This window comes from Mangifera indica, chromosome 1 (assembly GCF_011075055.1).
Source record: "Mangifera indica cultivar Alphonso chromosome 1, CATAS_Mindica_2.1, whole genome shotgun sequence".
Lineage (NCBI taxonomy): Eukaryota > Viridiplantae > Streptophyta > Magnoliopsida > Sapindales > Anacardiaceae > Mangifera > Mangifera indica.
Genome location: NC_058137.1, coordinates 19,758,837 through 19,774,911, shown reverse-complemented (window position 1 = coordinate 19,774,911; position 16,075 = coordinate 19,758,837).

Below are 16,075 nucleotides of genomic sequence, written 5' to 3'. Positions count from 1 at the left end.
ATGCTCTTCATTATGTCTCATTCGCAAGTGCACGAGTTGATAAGTAGTACAAAAGATATCGATCTTATAGAAATTGGGAAATCAACTATTAATTTGTTTCATGGTCTAAATTAGCTAGGAAGACTAATTGGTGTTAAAAGTATAATTACTAATACGATTAAAATGAAATCCACTATTGCTAATTTTAAAGCCTAATACGACTCTACTACTATTAACTAAACTCATATATCAACTATATTTAGGAAGGAAGATTTCATCGACAATGTCACACAAACTTGTAGTTAATCATGAAAACTCTATCTGTAATTGTGATGTCTTCATGGTTGTTATCCTAAGTTACCCTCCCTAGTTCCCTTACCAAGGTTGACCAAGCATGTAAGCATTAAACAGACACCTACTCTTATGGTACTTAATTAATATAAACTCGTTAAGGTCTATGATTCCAATGACTCCACAATGGCTTGACTTATCCTTAGTATCAAGGATCCAAGTTTAACGAATGCATGCACTAATTTTGTATCTACCTTTCAACAGTCTATGTGAATTTACTAACATGTGTAAAGTTGAACTTTAACTCAACACAAGGAATTATAAAACCATTCATTAAATCAAAACATTGACAATTTTATTAAAACATAATGATAATAAAATATTACAAGTCCATGAGGATTGAAGCATCCCCTAGTTCCTAGAATAATAAAACTAACCACTCATATAGATTATAAATCCACAATAGCAATTATAAGAACACATGAATATGAATATGACATAAAGTGAAAAGATCTTAATTATCACTCATATATGCACTCAAATTGTTGATTTGTCATCCTTAGGTTTGTTGCTATTGTGTTTTGTATACATTCAATTTCTTGGTGGCTTGCAGAAATCCAAAGAATAAAAACATCTCTCAGTTGTTGTGGAAAATGTAAACTAATAAAACTAGAGAAAACTAAAATTCTGAATGAAAAAAATTATTCCTCACATGACTTAACAATTCTTTTATAATGATCCTCTGCGTAAAAGTTAGAATCCTAATTCCGCTTAGATTTGTTTAACAATAGATTTACCATTTTCCTTTTATTCATTTCCTTTTCCTATCAAGATTTTGTTTCCTTTATGCATGCATATTCAATCTCTTCTAATGCAATTAGGAATCAGTTTATTTTTCTCTTTTCTTCAACGTTTTTGCTCTTTTTCTTTTCTTCCCAAAATCCAGTAATAAGGGGCTAAAAGAACTTACTTTATTCCATGCATGGGGCAATTGTGCATCTTTGGTGCATGGTTGTTCATACGACTAGAATTATGAAACTACATTGATTTTTAAGATTAAATGTTACAGAAGTGAAATAAAAAGCTCCAACACATAATCTAGCAAGTTTATGCACATCAAAACATGCCAAACACAACATCAATAATCCTATTAACTCATTGTTTGCAATGTATACTTAAACAAAGCTTAATTATGCTTCTAAGTAATCAAAATTTTACAAAATTCAAAATAATAGCTTATATGTATATTTCTCCTCATATCATCATCCAACAATATAAAAAGATTCATTTAACATACCTAGAGTAATTTGGTGTTGCAATGCAAAATTACACATGTAACATAAATATACACAAATACCTCTTCGCACTATATAACCATGGCTCATCATCATATGGAAAAATCAATAGATAAACCAATAAAGAACATTCCAATCAATGCACATAATTATCAAAACAAATACAAAGATCAACCAGAACAGTCTCAAAGCATTTGTAACTTACTTGGTTACCTAGAAAATGCTAAATAACTTGTTGTTAAACAAACTCTCTCTCTCTCTTTACACTTTTCTCTTTTTTTTCCTTTATTGTAAAATTGAAGCATAAAACTAGAAAAACTTGGTGAAACCCTTTTCTCTCTAGCGCTTAATTCTCTAATTAGGGTAATGCTTGGATATTTTAGGATTAACTCCTTAAAATATGTGATAACATGCCACTTTTAAATGCAATTTTTTAAACTTCATGAATGGGCATTCGCCTCACAAGTGAATGGCTATTCATCTTTTAAAATTTTGAATTTGGCTTTTATCCATTATACTAATGTGAAAGGCTATGCACACGCATCCATGGCTCATGAACGGTCATGCATTGGCTAAAATTAAATATTACCATTTAATTCCAACCCATTCTCAATCAATGGTCAATAAAAGTCAACCTTATATTTTGAAATGACTATTTTACCCCTAATCATGCTATGGATGTTACACAAGATTTGTCTTTAGTATGAATAATTGTGTAGTAAGTTGGAAGAGCTTTAAGCAAACAACTATAGCAGATTCTATAATCAAATCAAAATATATCATTTTGTCTGATATGGCTAGAGAAGATATTTGGATCAAGAAGTTTATAATTAAACTTGTTATGGTTCCCAACATAGTTACCCCTATAATGCTTTATTGCAACAATAATGGAGTAATAGCTCAAGCTAAGGAGTTAAGATCTTACCAAAGATCCAAACATATGCTCAGATGATTCCACCTAATTAAAGATATTATTTTGAATGAAGATATGTATATTAGTAGGGTAGACACAAATAACAACTTGATAGACTCATTGATCAAGTCTCTATCACAATAAAAGCATTATAGACATTTAATGTCATTTGCTATTAGAACAATAATTGATTGGTTATAGTGTAAATGTGAGTTCCCTAAAGTCAATCATTTCAATTGCTTAATTATTATTGTAATAATTTTTCATTAATAAAATTGCATTTCTTTCATTATGATTCTTTTTTCTCTAAAGTAGATGAATCTTTTTTGGATGTTTGAATCTTGACAAAGAGATTAGTATGTATCAATTGATCGTGCAAAACCCTTAGGTGGTAATCTTTAAAACGTCTATAGTTTTGACATTGTCTGACCAAGGACATTAGTAATATGGTTAGGACTATCGTAGTGTTAGATAACCCTTGCAAAAGGTTGTAACATATCTCATGTGTTAAAGATATTTATCGATAGTTTGGTATTACACATGAGTGCACATTATGTAAATGTGTCCATTGGACTGACTCACTAAAAGGATTTTATATGGATGGTATGTCTATAAAATATATCCTTTAATAAACTAAGATACATGTGATTCTTTGACTTAAAGTCATTGAACCATTTTGTATAGGAATCAATATAGTTTGACACTAACTTGCATAGTTCTTAATAAAAATACTATTAGAATTGTGACGATTGATCATATTGAGAGATGTACAAAGGTTATAGTGGATTAATAGAAGATTCATCACTCTTGGGTATGAGAGTTGATATCTTTGATATACATGTTGTCAAACATCAATAACCACATAAATATATAGTCACAATAAGATTGAGTTGTTTTTAATCGACTAGTCATTGATACAAACATTAGTCAATACATATCAAGGGTTCTTTAAGGTATACACTAATTTTATGCCTTGACCTCGAAGAGATCTCATATGATGAAATGATCAAATTATATGAAAATTGTATTGTTGACACATACTAATCAACTGTTGACATTTAATTAGATGAGTGGCCATATGTAACACCAGCAGGTAAACTTAAGGGTATTTTAGTCTTTTCTCATGTACTTATTTAAGTTTAATGACAAGTTTCTAGTAAGTTGCACACATGGTCATGCAACATCAACAAGATTTGAATTTGAGATAAGAGAACATTTGCAACAAAATCAGAAACTACCTTAGTTGGATGATACCATACACGTCTATGTATCATGTTTGGCAGGTAAAATAAAAAGAGTATTTAACATAATGGTTGTGTTATTTTGCACCCAAAACCACACCAACAGAAAAGAGGAGAAAGTTAAAAGCTCCGATTGCCAAGTAGAGGATCTTAGTCACAAGAATTGCCTTAGCCACGTGAAGATAAGCTTATCATCAGAATCCAAGTATAATGGTTTTTCGGTTGATTTTCTTGAAGATTCTGTTATGTGATGATTAACTATTTATAGTTGAGATACTAGAAATATTAAAATGTATATGAGCATGTTTGTAATGAGGGTTATTTGATATAAATGATCAAATACATGTGAAAATAGGGATTAACTAGATGTGTTTTAATAATATTGATGTTTATTTCCATGATTTGAAATTTTATGCTAGCATATATGTTTTTTATTATGAAACGAGCATTAGGAAATTATGCCAACAATGAGTTCGTCTTGAGAAGAGGTACACATGGCAATGTGATGTAGCACACACGTCTATGTGTAGCTCTCCAAAGGTAGATACTTGTGTAAGATTAGCACATCTATGTAGGAGTGTTATTAGATTAACACAAAGGTGTAAAAAGGGTGGAACGCCCATATATGTGTAACTAAATAAACACAGAAGTATAAGTTAGAGACATACCTATGTATATACAAGAGGGAAAAGAGAAAAGAAAGATAATAAAAAGACCTTAATATGATAAGAAAAGTTAGTTAGCTATAAAAAATGTGCCCAATTGTGTGAAAGAAGACATAGACCTCGATCAAGTAGAATCTAAGTAAAAAATCAAGAAAGTTAAGAAAAGCAGTACACACTTAGATTGCTACTAATTGTGTATGTAAGTGATGAGATACATGAAAGTAATAGGGTTTTATGAGAGATAGATACCCATAAGATGTATCATACAGTTAGCACCAAGGTGGAATAACCATATAGTTTAGTTCAATTCAAGTGTAAAATGGTAAAGAATTGCGGCCTTTTTATTAGTTTCTCACATGATTAGTAAAATGCACCTACATATGCTCATGGTGAGGGTCATCCAATGATAGTTTTTCAGTTAGTAGTCTCATAACTATGCTATGGGGTATAGGAGAGACTACAACTAGTTTTCCTGTGTGACTAAGGTATCATAGTTATTTAGCCTAACGTGTTGTATAGCACGTATGCAAGACACAATAGTTAATAAACATGTAATGTGTCATTTGCTTTCACTAAGGCATCAAACATGTCAATATTAGTTTAGGCCTTAGCAGTTTTTGTGAATGTATTATGTATAAGGCACAAGAATGCCAAGTTATAACCATATCGAGATCTAGTAGTAGAGCGCCGGTTTTAGTTTATTACTTTGAGTTAAGTATCAAGAGGTCACCTACTTACTAAGTTCTTTTCACTCATGTGTGTTTTTTTTTTTTTTTTTTATGGTTTTATAGGTAAAGATGAGTAACAAAACATGCAAGGAAACCAACAGTCCAACCAAGTTGTTACATAAAGGTTATGGGCAAAAGAATCATTTTCAATTTATCTTATATTTGTGTATTTTGTCATTAAGATTGTATAGATGTTTTATGCACTATATTTCTTAGGATTAAGTTTTTCAGACATTTGAATTATGGCTTTAATAAATGGAAGTATTCTAGTTTTTTTTTTCATTATACCTATTTGCACGCTTTTAAAGTAAACACTTATTATCATGTTATAATTCAATTGAATGAGTTAAGAAAGCAAGTTGTGCACATTTTTCAGTTTATATTTCGTATAAAGGTATATTTTTAAAGAGAGATGTTATATTTATGGTATCAAAGTGTAATTCTATAACATAAAAAGGTGTTAAGTCTTAGTGTGTCTAAAAAGTGCATTAAAAAGTTAAGTGGAGAAAGTAACCCCTTATGTAACATTGATTGCTCCCGCATGTCTACCAATGTAAGCACATTAAACTTACATTAAGTTAAATGGTATATTTGCTTGTGGTATGATTTCATTTTAAGATGAGGAGATCTAAGAAGTTGATCAGAAATACTCCAAATGTTCTTAATTGGGAAATAAGCCAAGCTAAAGTTTAGGGACAAACCTCTGGCACTATTGGATAGATAGTAGAAGAGATTTTTAAGGGAAACAAAAAAGCATCAAAAAGTGTTAGACACTTAGTACAGGCCCCATAATGATAGAATAGCCCCTAATTGCTAAATTGTAGCCCCAACATGATAGAATGGGTAGGGAAGTCACAAAAAGTTAAAGTAGTGGGTGGTAGCAAATAACAACTCTACCCTATTTACAATCTAGTGGGCAAACATCAACCTTTCAATTTTAGAGGTAATTTAGTTCTAAGAAGGATACTAACTAAAGAATGGCTACAGATAGTGAAAGATGTCACTATTCATTATGATAGATTCAGAAAAGATCTAGTGTTTAGTCTTCTTTTGAAGGGAGATGCCAAAATTTGGTGGTAGACTCTATATAAAACCCATTTAGTTTTAAAGATAAGTTAGGTTGACTTCGAATGAGCATTTAGGAAAAAGTACTTGTTAATAGACATCCTTTATAAGAGAGCTCAAGAGTTCATCAACCTCAAACAAGGAAACATATTGGTTAAGGTGTTCTCTAACAGGTTAAATGTTTTGGTCAAGAATGTTTTAGAATGGCAAGCATAGATATGGGTAAGATAGAGGTTTACTTTGGAAGACTTCGATCAGATATTGCTAAGGATGTCGTGATGAGAGATTATGCCCCTATATTTTATTTAAAAACCCTAGGCCAAACATTAAGGTTAGAGGCCATGAGGTAAAGAATGGCCAGAGAAAGAGAAGTATTAGATTAACCCATGACAATAGCCTCAACCTAGAGATAAGATTAGGCAATGATAGATGATAGCTGAGATAATAATAGCAGGATCTATGAAATAAAAGGTCCTTCCAGCCTAGGAATAATAAGAAGAACTGGACGAATAAGAAACATAGAAAAGAAGATTAATCAAGGCAATTTGATCTTCCTACTTGTCATAGATATGGGCAAAGACACGTCGGTGAGTGCTTAGTCAGTTAAAGTATGCTATAAGTGCAAATAACATGGCTATTTTACTAGAAAGTGTACAACAGTTGTAATACCAGCCTTTACAGATTAGATAGTTAGGGAAAGATTTACAGCCACATAAACTCAGGCCAAAGCCAACTCGATAACAGTTACGGGTCAGTTAATCTTTTATTTTTGTCTTTTGTATGCTTTAGTTTACTCTAATGCTACATATTGTTTTGTTGCAAGTGGCATAGTAAAAAGGATAAGACTAAAACCTATACTAGTCTCATAGATTAGAATAAAGATGTCTGATAGAGATAAAGTTGATAATAGTCATATGTTGATAAGAAAGACAATTTCTCTAGTAAGTTAAGAGATGATCGTAGATTTAATATTGATGGACATATCTGATTTTGATGTGATACTTAGTATAGATTTTTTAAGCAAGTATAGGGTTAAGATTGACTGTAGAAAGAAAATGATTCAGTTTAGCTTAGATAATGATGAAGAGTTCATTTTTGGAGAATGAATTATTAGTATAATGATCAGTAGTGTTCAAGTTAGAAAGATGTTGAGCAAATGGTGCAAAGGGTATTTAGTGCATATAGTAAGCAAGTTAGACGAGATAGTCTTAGGTGTAAGAGATACTGCAATGGTGCAAAAGTTTTCAAATGTTTTCCCTGATAGTCTTCTAAGGTTAGCACTAAAGAGAGAGGTAGAGTCTATCATTGAGTTAGCCTTAGGGACAATACTATTCTCAAAGGCACTATATGGAATGGTCCCAACTGAACTATAGGAATTAAAGAAACAATTGCACGAGCTATTAGATAGTGGTTTCATTAGACCTCATCATACGTAATAGGGTGCACTAATTCTATTTGTCAAAAAGAATTATAGATCGATTAGGTTGTACATCAACTATCAAGAGTTAAATAAAGTAATAGTGAAGAATAAATACCTACTCCTAAAGATAGATGATTTGTTTGACCAACTTAAGGGTGTTTCAATGTTCTCCAAAATTAACCTAAGGTTAGGATATCATCATATATGGGTTTTTGAGTAAAATATACTAAAAACTACTTTTAGAACCAAGTGTTGGCATTATAAGTTTGTGGTTATGCCCTTTAGGTTGATCAAATACCCCAACGGTGTTTATAAACCTAATGAATAAGATGTTCCAATATTGTCTAGACAAGTTCATTATAGTTTTCATTCATGATATACTAATGTGTTCCAAGACTCAAGTAAAACATGTGCAACATCTAAAATTTGTGCTACAAAGGTTGAGAGAAAGACAATTATATACTGAGTTTTCTAAGTACGAGTTTTAGTTACATAAAATGGTTTTCCTTGGACACATGATCTTAGTAGATGATGTCTCAGTAGATCTTGGAAAGATAAAGGTTGTGTTAGAATGGTAAAGGTCTAAGATAACTAAAAAGGTGAGGAGTTCTTTGGGTTGACAAGATATTACAGGTGGTTTGTAACGGGTTTTGCCAAGTTAACCTGACTACTCACAAAGTTGACTTGTAAGGATGTTTCTTTCAGGTAGTCTAATGTTTAGGAGTACAGTTTTCAAGAGTTAAAGAAGAGGTTGACATCAGCTCTTATTTTAACCTTGCTAGTAGAGGGCGAAAAGTATGATATTTTTATAGATACTTTACATTAGGAATTAGGAGTAGCGTTGCTACAGAAAGGTAAAGTTATAACATATGCCTCCCATATTTAAAAGATTATAAGACTCATTACCTAACACACCACTTAGAGTTAGTAATAGTCGTATTTGCATTAAAGATATGATGACATTATTTGTATAGGGTCAAGCATAACATTTACACAGATCATAAAAGTCTCAAGTATTTATCCACCAAAATAAGCTCAATATGAGGTAGAGGCAGTAGTTAGAATTAGTAAAAGATTATAATTGTGAGATTAGATACCATCCCAACAAGGCTAACATAGTAATAGATACCTTAAGTAGGAAAATAGTTTCATCTCATATTACAACTCACCGACAGTTACAATAAGAGTTGGTGAGAGAGCAAATTAAGGTGATCATAGGGTAATTGGCAAGTTTACAAGATTCAATCAACCTTTCTGGATGAGATTTGTATGGCCCAAGTATCAGATCATTGATGTATTATAATGAGACAGAAAGTCACTAAGGGTCTTAGAGTAGATTTTAATATAATAAAGGACATTCTAAGATTTAGAGGTCGAGTATTTGATCTCTAAAATTAGGATTTGAGGGACATGATCCTTACTGAGGCACATTATTTTCTTTGCATTGCCTACCTTAGATTGTAAAAATGTATCAGGGTCTGAGGAGATCATTTTGGTGGTTAGTGATGAAAAAAGATGTAACAGATTTTATGGCTAAGTCTGAACAATAAAGACCATAAAAAATTTTGCAACCTCTTAGTATTCCAGAGTAGAAATAGAAACATATTTTGATAGACTTCATGGTTGGTTTACCAAAGGTTAAAGGAGGATACAATGCTTGTAGGTCATAGTTGACTAGTTAACTAAGTTGGTACACTTTATTACAGTTAAAGACACCACGAGTATAGATTAGTTGGGTTAAATTTATATTAGGGAGATAATAAGACTTTATAAAGTACCAAGGATTATGGTATCAAATCGAGACACCACGTTCATCTCAGAATTTTGGTAGAGTTTTTAGGGATCCTTGGGTATGAGATTAACCTTTAATACAACTTATCATCTTTAGACAAATAGACAGACCGAGAGAGTTAGTTAGGTGATTGAAGATATGTTAAAGGTTTGTTGCCTAGACAGAAAGCAAGTTAGATAGATATGTTATAATTAATGGAATTTGTATACAATAATAGTTATCAGACAACTATCAAGATAATTCCATATAAAACACTATACAGTAAGAAGTGCATATCACTATTACATTAGAATGAGATAAGTGAGAGAGATACTCTAACTCAAACATGGGGAACAAAAATAACCCTAATGATAGAGGATGTTAGACAAATAAAGGAAAGGATGAGAAAAGCTTAGGACCATTAGAAGAGTTATATAGATCAAAGGAGATGAGATCTTGAGTTTTAGGTAAATGATAAAGTATTTTTTAGAATAGCCTCTTACAAGCATGTCAAGAGGTTTAACAAGAAAAGTAAGCTAGGGCTATGGTTTATAAGATTATTCAAGGTATTGAAGGCATAAGTAAAGTTTCCTACTGACTTGTGTTACTAGCAAGCACAAAGCATATTCATAATGTATTTCTTATCTCATTGTTGTGTAAGTGTATTAATGACCTGACCCATGTGCTAAGTGTTAAGGATGTTGAGCTTAAAGATAACTTCATGTATGTGGAACATCTAGCTCGAATTTTAGATAAATGGATCAAAAAGCTCAGACATAAGCAGATTCTCTTAGTCAAGCTTTTATAGAAGAATCACCAAATAGAGGAGGCCATATGGTAGGTCAAGCATGACATGAGACAAAGATTCCTATAACTTTTTGAGTAAATTTCGAGGATGAAATTTATATAAGGGAAAGAGGATTGTAACACTTATAAGCAAGCCCAAAGGCATTTCGACCTTTTTCTTATATTTATTTAAGTTTAATAATGAGTTTTCAGTAAGGTGAATGCTTATGTATATTAGTATATACAGTCGTGCATCGTCAGCAAGATTTGAATTTAAGATAAGATAATGATCACAGCAAAATCGAAAACTACCATTGTTGGACAACACTATACATGCTCGTGCATAATGAATACATGTCTGTGTATCATGTTTGGTAGACAAAATAAAAAGAGTGTTTAACTTAATGGCTACGTTATCTTTAACCCATAACTGCACGAATAGAAAAAAAAAAAGAATTGGGAGCTCTAGTCACTAAAAAGGAAATCTTGGTCACCAAAATTGCTTAGCCACATAAAGATAAGCTTATCATTGGAATCCAAGTAAATATAATGGTTTTCTAGTTGATTTTCTTGAAGATTTTGCAATATGATGATTGATTGCTTATAGTTGAGATATTGGACTTATTAGAACATATATGAGCATGTGTATAATGAGGGTTATATGATACAATTGATCAAACACATGTGAAGATAGGGATTTACTAGATGTGTGTTGATAATATTGACGTTAATTGTCATGGTCTGAACTACCATGCGAATATGTTTTTTTATTATGAAATGAACATTATGATGCATAAAGACTAGTGAATGAACCTTTGTATGTGATTAGATTGTCAGAAGTTGGTTAAAAATAAATAAAAGGGTGTGATTTCCAAATCGTGATATAGAGTCATGTAGGACAACCCATACGCCTATATATCGCTTGTATGAAAAAGGAAATTAGGCCAATAATACATTCATCCTGAAGAGAGGCACATACGGTAGTGTGGTTTGGGACACACGACTAACTATTGCTCGCATGAAAAAAGAAATTATGCTAACAATGCATTCATCCTAAAGAAAGGCATACACAATAATATGGTTTGGAACACATGCCCATGTGTGGCTTTCTAAAAGTGGACGTCATGTGCAAGATTAACACACCCATGTAAGGGTGTTATTAGAGGAACATAAGGGTGTAAAATGGATGACATGCCCGTGTATGTGTAATTAGATAAAAATGAGGGTGCATGGTAGAGTCACACTTGTGTATATACTTGAATGAAGAAAATACCATTTTACTTATAGGCTACGTACAAGAGGGAAAAAAGTAAAGGAAGAGAATAGAAAGACTTTAGTTAGACAAGAGAAGTTAGTTAGCTATAGAAAATATGCCTGAGTTTGTGAAAAATGACACAGACCCTAATCGAGTCAAATTTGAATTAAATATAAGAATAGTTAAGAAAAGTGGTACATGCTTAGATAGCCACCAATTATGTGTGTAAGTAGCGAGATACGTAAAAGTAATATGGTTTTATGAGAGATGAATACCCATAAAATATATCATGCACTTAACGACAAGGTGCAACAACCATATAGTTCAATTCAGTTCAAGTATGTATGGTAAGGTAATGTGGCCTTTCAATTAGTTCCTCACGTGATCAATAGGATACATCACATACATGTTTGTGGTAAGGGTCATCTAAGGATGATTTTTCAGTTAGTAGCTCTATAGTAATGTGTATATGGTAAGAGAAAGACTATGAGTAGTTTCCTTATGTGACCAAAGTATCATATTTAGTTAGTCTAATAAACCTTATGGTATGTATGCAAGACACAATAGTTAGTAGACAAGTAAGGTGTCATTTGCTTTCATTAAGGTATCGGATATGTTGAGATCAGCTCGGGTCTTAGCAATCTTTGTAAGTAGCCTATGTATAGGTCGTGAAGGTGCTAAGTTATAACCACATCGAAATCTAGTAATGGAGTTTCAATTTTAGTTTGTTGCTTGGAGCAGAGTACTAAGAGATCATTTACTTACTAAGTGTTTTTCATTCACACATTTCTTTTTTTGTGCTTTTATAGGTAAAGGTAAGTAACAGGGCATGTGGGGGAACCAATAGTCCAACCAAGCTATTGCATGAAGGTAAGGAGCAAAACATTCATTTTTTTTGTTTATCTTATATTTGTGTGTATTTTGTCATTAGATTGTATGGATGTTTTATGCACTCTATTTATGAGGATTGAGTTTTCAAACATTTGAATTATGGTTTTAATAAATGAAAGTATTCGAGTTGTATTTTTCATTAAAACTTTTTGCACACTTTTAAAGTAAGTATTTATTATCATGTTATAATTCCATTGGATGAGTTAAGAAAGCAAGTTATATATGATTCTTCAGGTCATATTTCATATAAAAGTATGTTTTTGGAGAAAGGTGTTGCACAATGATGTCTATCTAGAGACTAATCTTGGTTTTTAGACATATGGTTGTCGGATTGCATATTCGGCACATATATTTTCTACCAACATGGAAAAGAGTCTATAGGTCATAAATAATATGGTAGATCTCTGTTTTAGAGGACTTGAGTTGTATTGGATAAATCATGCCCAATATCCAAACTGTTGGTTTTAAGTTCAATAAGATAATTAGACTTTGGTATGACTATGTCTACTTGTAAAGCCAAAATGTTATAACCCAAAAATGGATGGGCTAAAATGGGATAATGAATATTTGACTTTATCTATGTTAAAAATTAGATAAATTTCAAGTCAAATGAATAATTGTACAAACTTTATGAATGGTCATTCATTATCCTCAAGCTAACCTTATTCAATGATCTTATTGCATATCCAAAAAACTATATTATCACAGATTTTAGGTAATAATGTGATATGATACAATTTGTACGAACAGTCGTGCATGCTCTATGAACAATCCTTTATATCTTATGGATATGTTATGTTTTGTTATAACATATTTGCAAAATAACCCTTTTTAAATGGATCCAATGTTTGTTTATTGTCGAAACTATATTAGTTGCTTATACGTATTAAAATTTTAATAAAACTATATATATCCAATGTTGTGTACTTAATTGGGTTTTTGATGATGTGTCATCATATAATTAAATGATTTTAAATTAAGAATAAAGTAATATCATTATCTTAATACTCATTTAGATACTCAAACTTGGGCATACATAACATATAAAATTTTAAATATTTTGCTACCCTTTTACTAATTTAAATGCCATAAAGACTTACTCATTAGACTAATATGCCAAAGAATTCAACCTAAAGTTTCTCAAGTCTAGTTTAAGTCTGAGTATCTATGATAGACATGCAATTAGGCATGCTTGACCCAAAACACGAAAAAATAAAATGGTTAGGAAAAGCACCACCTATTACTGTAGCAACCTTGTGGGCTTTTTGAGTTATGTCGTGGGCTTGCTAGCAGGCTTGTGAGTCGACCCAACCCAACCCAACCCATGCACTATTCACAAAATAATTAAAAATAATTAATAAATAATTATAATATAAAAATTATAAATATATATATGATAAGAAAATTTTAGATTTAAAAAAATGAATTCATTTCTTTGGATCAATCTTATATGTATGAAATAATCAAAATTTTAGTTTGGTTGAAACATGATATTAAACCTTTATTTATAATAGGTGAAGAAAATAAGTGATTTTATACTTTTAGATATGAGACTCTTTACAAAATACAAAAATGTAAGTACAAAAGAGTTTCATATATAAAAGAATACAATCACTTACTCTCTTTACCAACTATAAATAAAGACTAATTAAATTAGAAAGTTCAATCAAACTCAAGTTTTGGTTTTCATATTAGTGAGATTGATAATGAGAATTCAATTATTTTATTATAAATAAATTTGTCTTCTTTTTAATAGCAATTTAATTTCTTAACATATTTTTTTATTAGAAAACATAATTTTAAAATTTTATTTAATAAAAAAATATTTTTTATTAAAATTAACGGGCCAACTTGACATGATCCTATATTTAGAGGGTCATATTGTGGGCCTTAAAGTTATTTTAGGCCAATTTGCTTGAAGGCTCACAACTGTGCAGCTCGATAAGCTGCATTAGAGCCGAAGCTAGCAAAGTCCAACCTAATCCACCACAACCTCTAATTTACTAATTCTTTCTAAAATTTCTTAAGTCTTGAGTATTTATTTGGAATTTTTTAATTATTTGAGCTTGAATAACATACCTGAAGCCCTAGAGAAAAAAAAAATTTGATGGATAAAATAAGGGTTACCATAGAATAAAGGGAAATTATAATAAATGCTTAAAACTAAAGGGTGTTAAGTGAAATTGTCCAAAACTCTAAGGATTAAGCAAAAATGCCCTCAATTTGAGAAATGACTAAACTTCCCTTATATATAAACCCCACATTTTCTACGGATTTATTGTTCAAATTCAAAGAAAAATTTAGATCTCCCACAAGTCTCCTATGGGTGTAACGGGTTTTTATCTTTTTCGTCGACTTTTCATATTTTTCGACAACCGAAAATAACAAATAAAGATAATACATCATCTCACTTCCTGTTTGAATCAATTTATTGTTATGAGTATTGAGATTTGAGGAAGATTTTGAGGTTTGAATGTTTAGGATTCTGATTTTGAACAATGCATAAAATGTTTTGATTCTTGGTTGTTTTGCTTGAATTTCTTGAGGGGTTTTGTGTTATTGGATATATAGATTTGATTTGTGTTGAAATTAGAGGCTAAAATGACGATTTTTAATCGAAAAATGGGGGAAAATTTAGCGTTTTCAAAATTTTAAGGGGAGGGGGAATAGAGCGAGATCCACGGGAGTCCGTGAGAAATTTTACACTGAACCATGAGGCAATCCGTGAAAACCGTGGGTTGTGTGGAAATAGACTTTTTTTAAACTATAGACTCTGTAGAAGACAGACTTTAAACGACCATAACTTTTGATCTAGGAAGAGTTACGGGGTTTGTAATATATTAACACAAAGTTCGTTTCGAGCTCTATAACGACAACTAACTTATCTAATTATACCAATTTGGAGGCCCAAAAAAACTGTTATGCAGTTTTTTTATTTTACCAAACTTTAAATTTTATTTTTTTATGATTTTGAGTTTGTTTGTGTCTGAGCTAGACTTTTTTGATATGTAGTTTTCAAATTTGATATATGTCTCTTTAGTTTTGTGCTTTTTTAGACATATTTTATGATGTAATTACAGAATTTTAGATCAATTTTTCAGTTTTTTCATTCCTAAGAACGTGTAGTTTTCAAAATTTAGATCTGTTTTTTTAGATTTTCGAATGATTTTTTTATTGTTGATATTATAGGGTATTTCAATATATTTATTTATTCTTAATTTGTTATTTAAATCCTTTACATATTGTGTAATATAAAAATGTCTCCCATATTTTTTTAACATTTTATTTAACCCCTAAATTATTATCAAATATTTAAATACCCCATTTACATAATATACAAACTAGATTTAACAAATAAAATTAAGTTTTGAGTTAAGATTCATATAAATATTTTTTTTCAAGATTTGATTTTTTTCGATTTGAATTTAGAAATATAAATTTTTTTCTTCTAAACGAATTCATAGTAATTGATATTAAGTAAAAATAAGAGTGAAAGTGAGTATTTGAGGGATATGAGAAATGTATATAATAAGATAAGAGTGTGAGAGTTTATATAGATATAGTGAAAGGTAATTTTGATATTTTAAAAAAAATCTAAAACATTTTTATTTAAAAATAAGAAAGAAATAAATATTTTTATTTAAAAATTGAGCAAATAAACATTTTCGCTTATTAAAAAAATATAGACATTTAATATAATTTTCCTAAAATAAATAAGCACATAGGTTCGCGGGTTGAATAATAAGAAATACGAGTTGGAAAGCTTTTAAGAGAG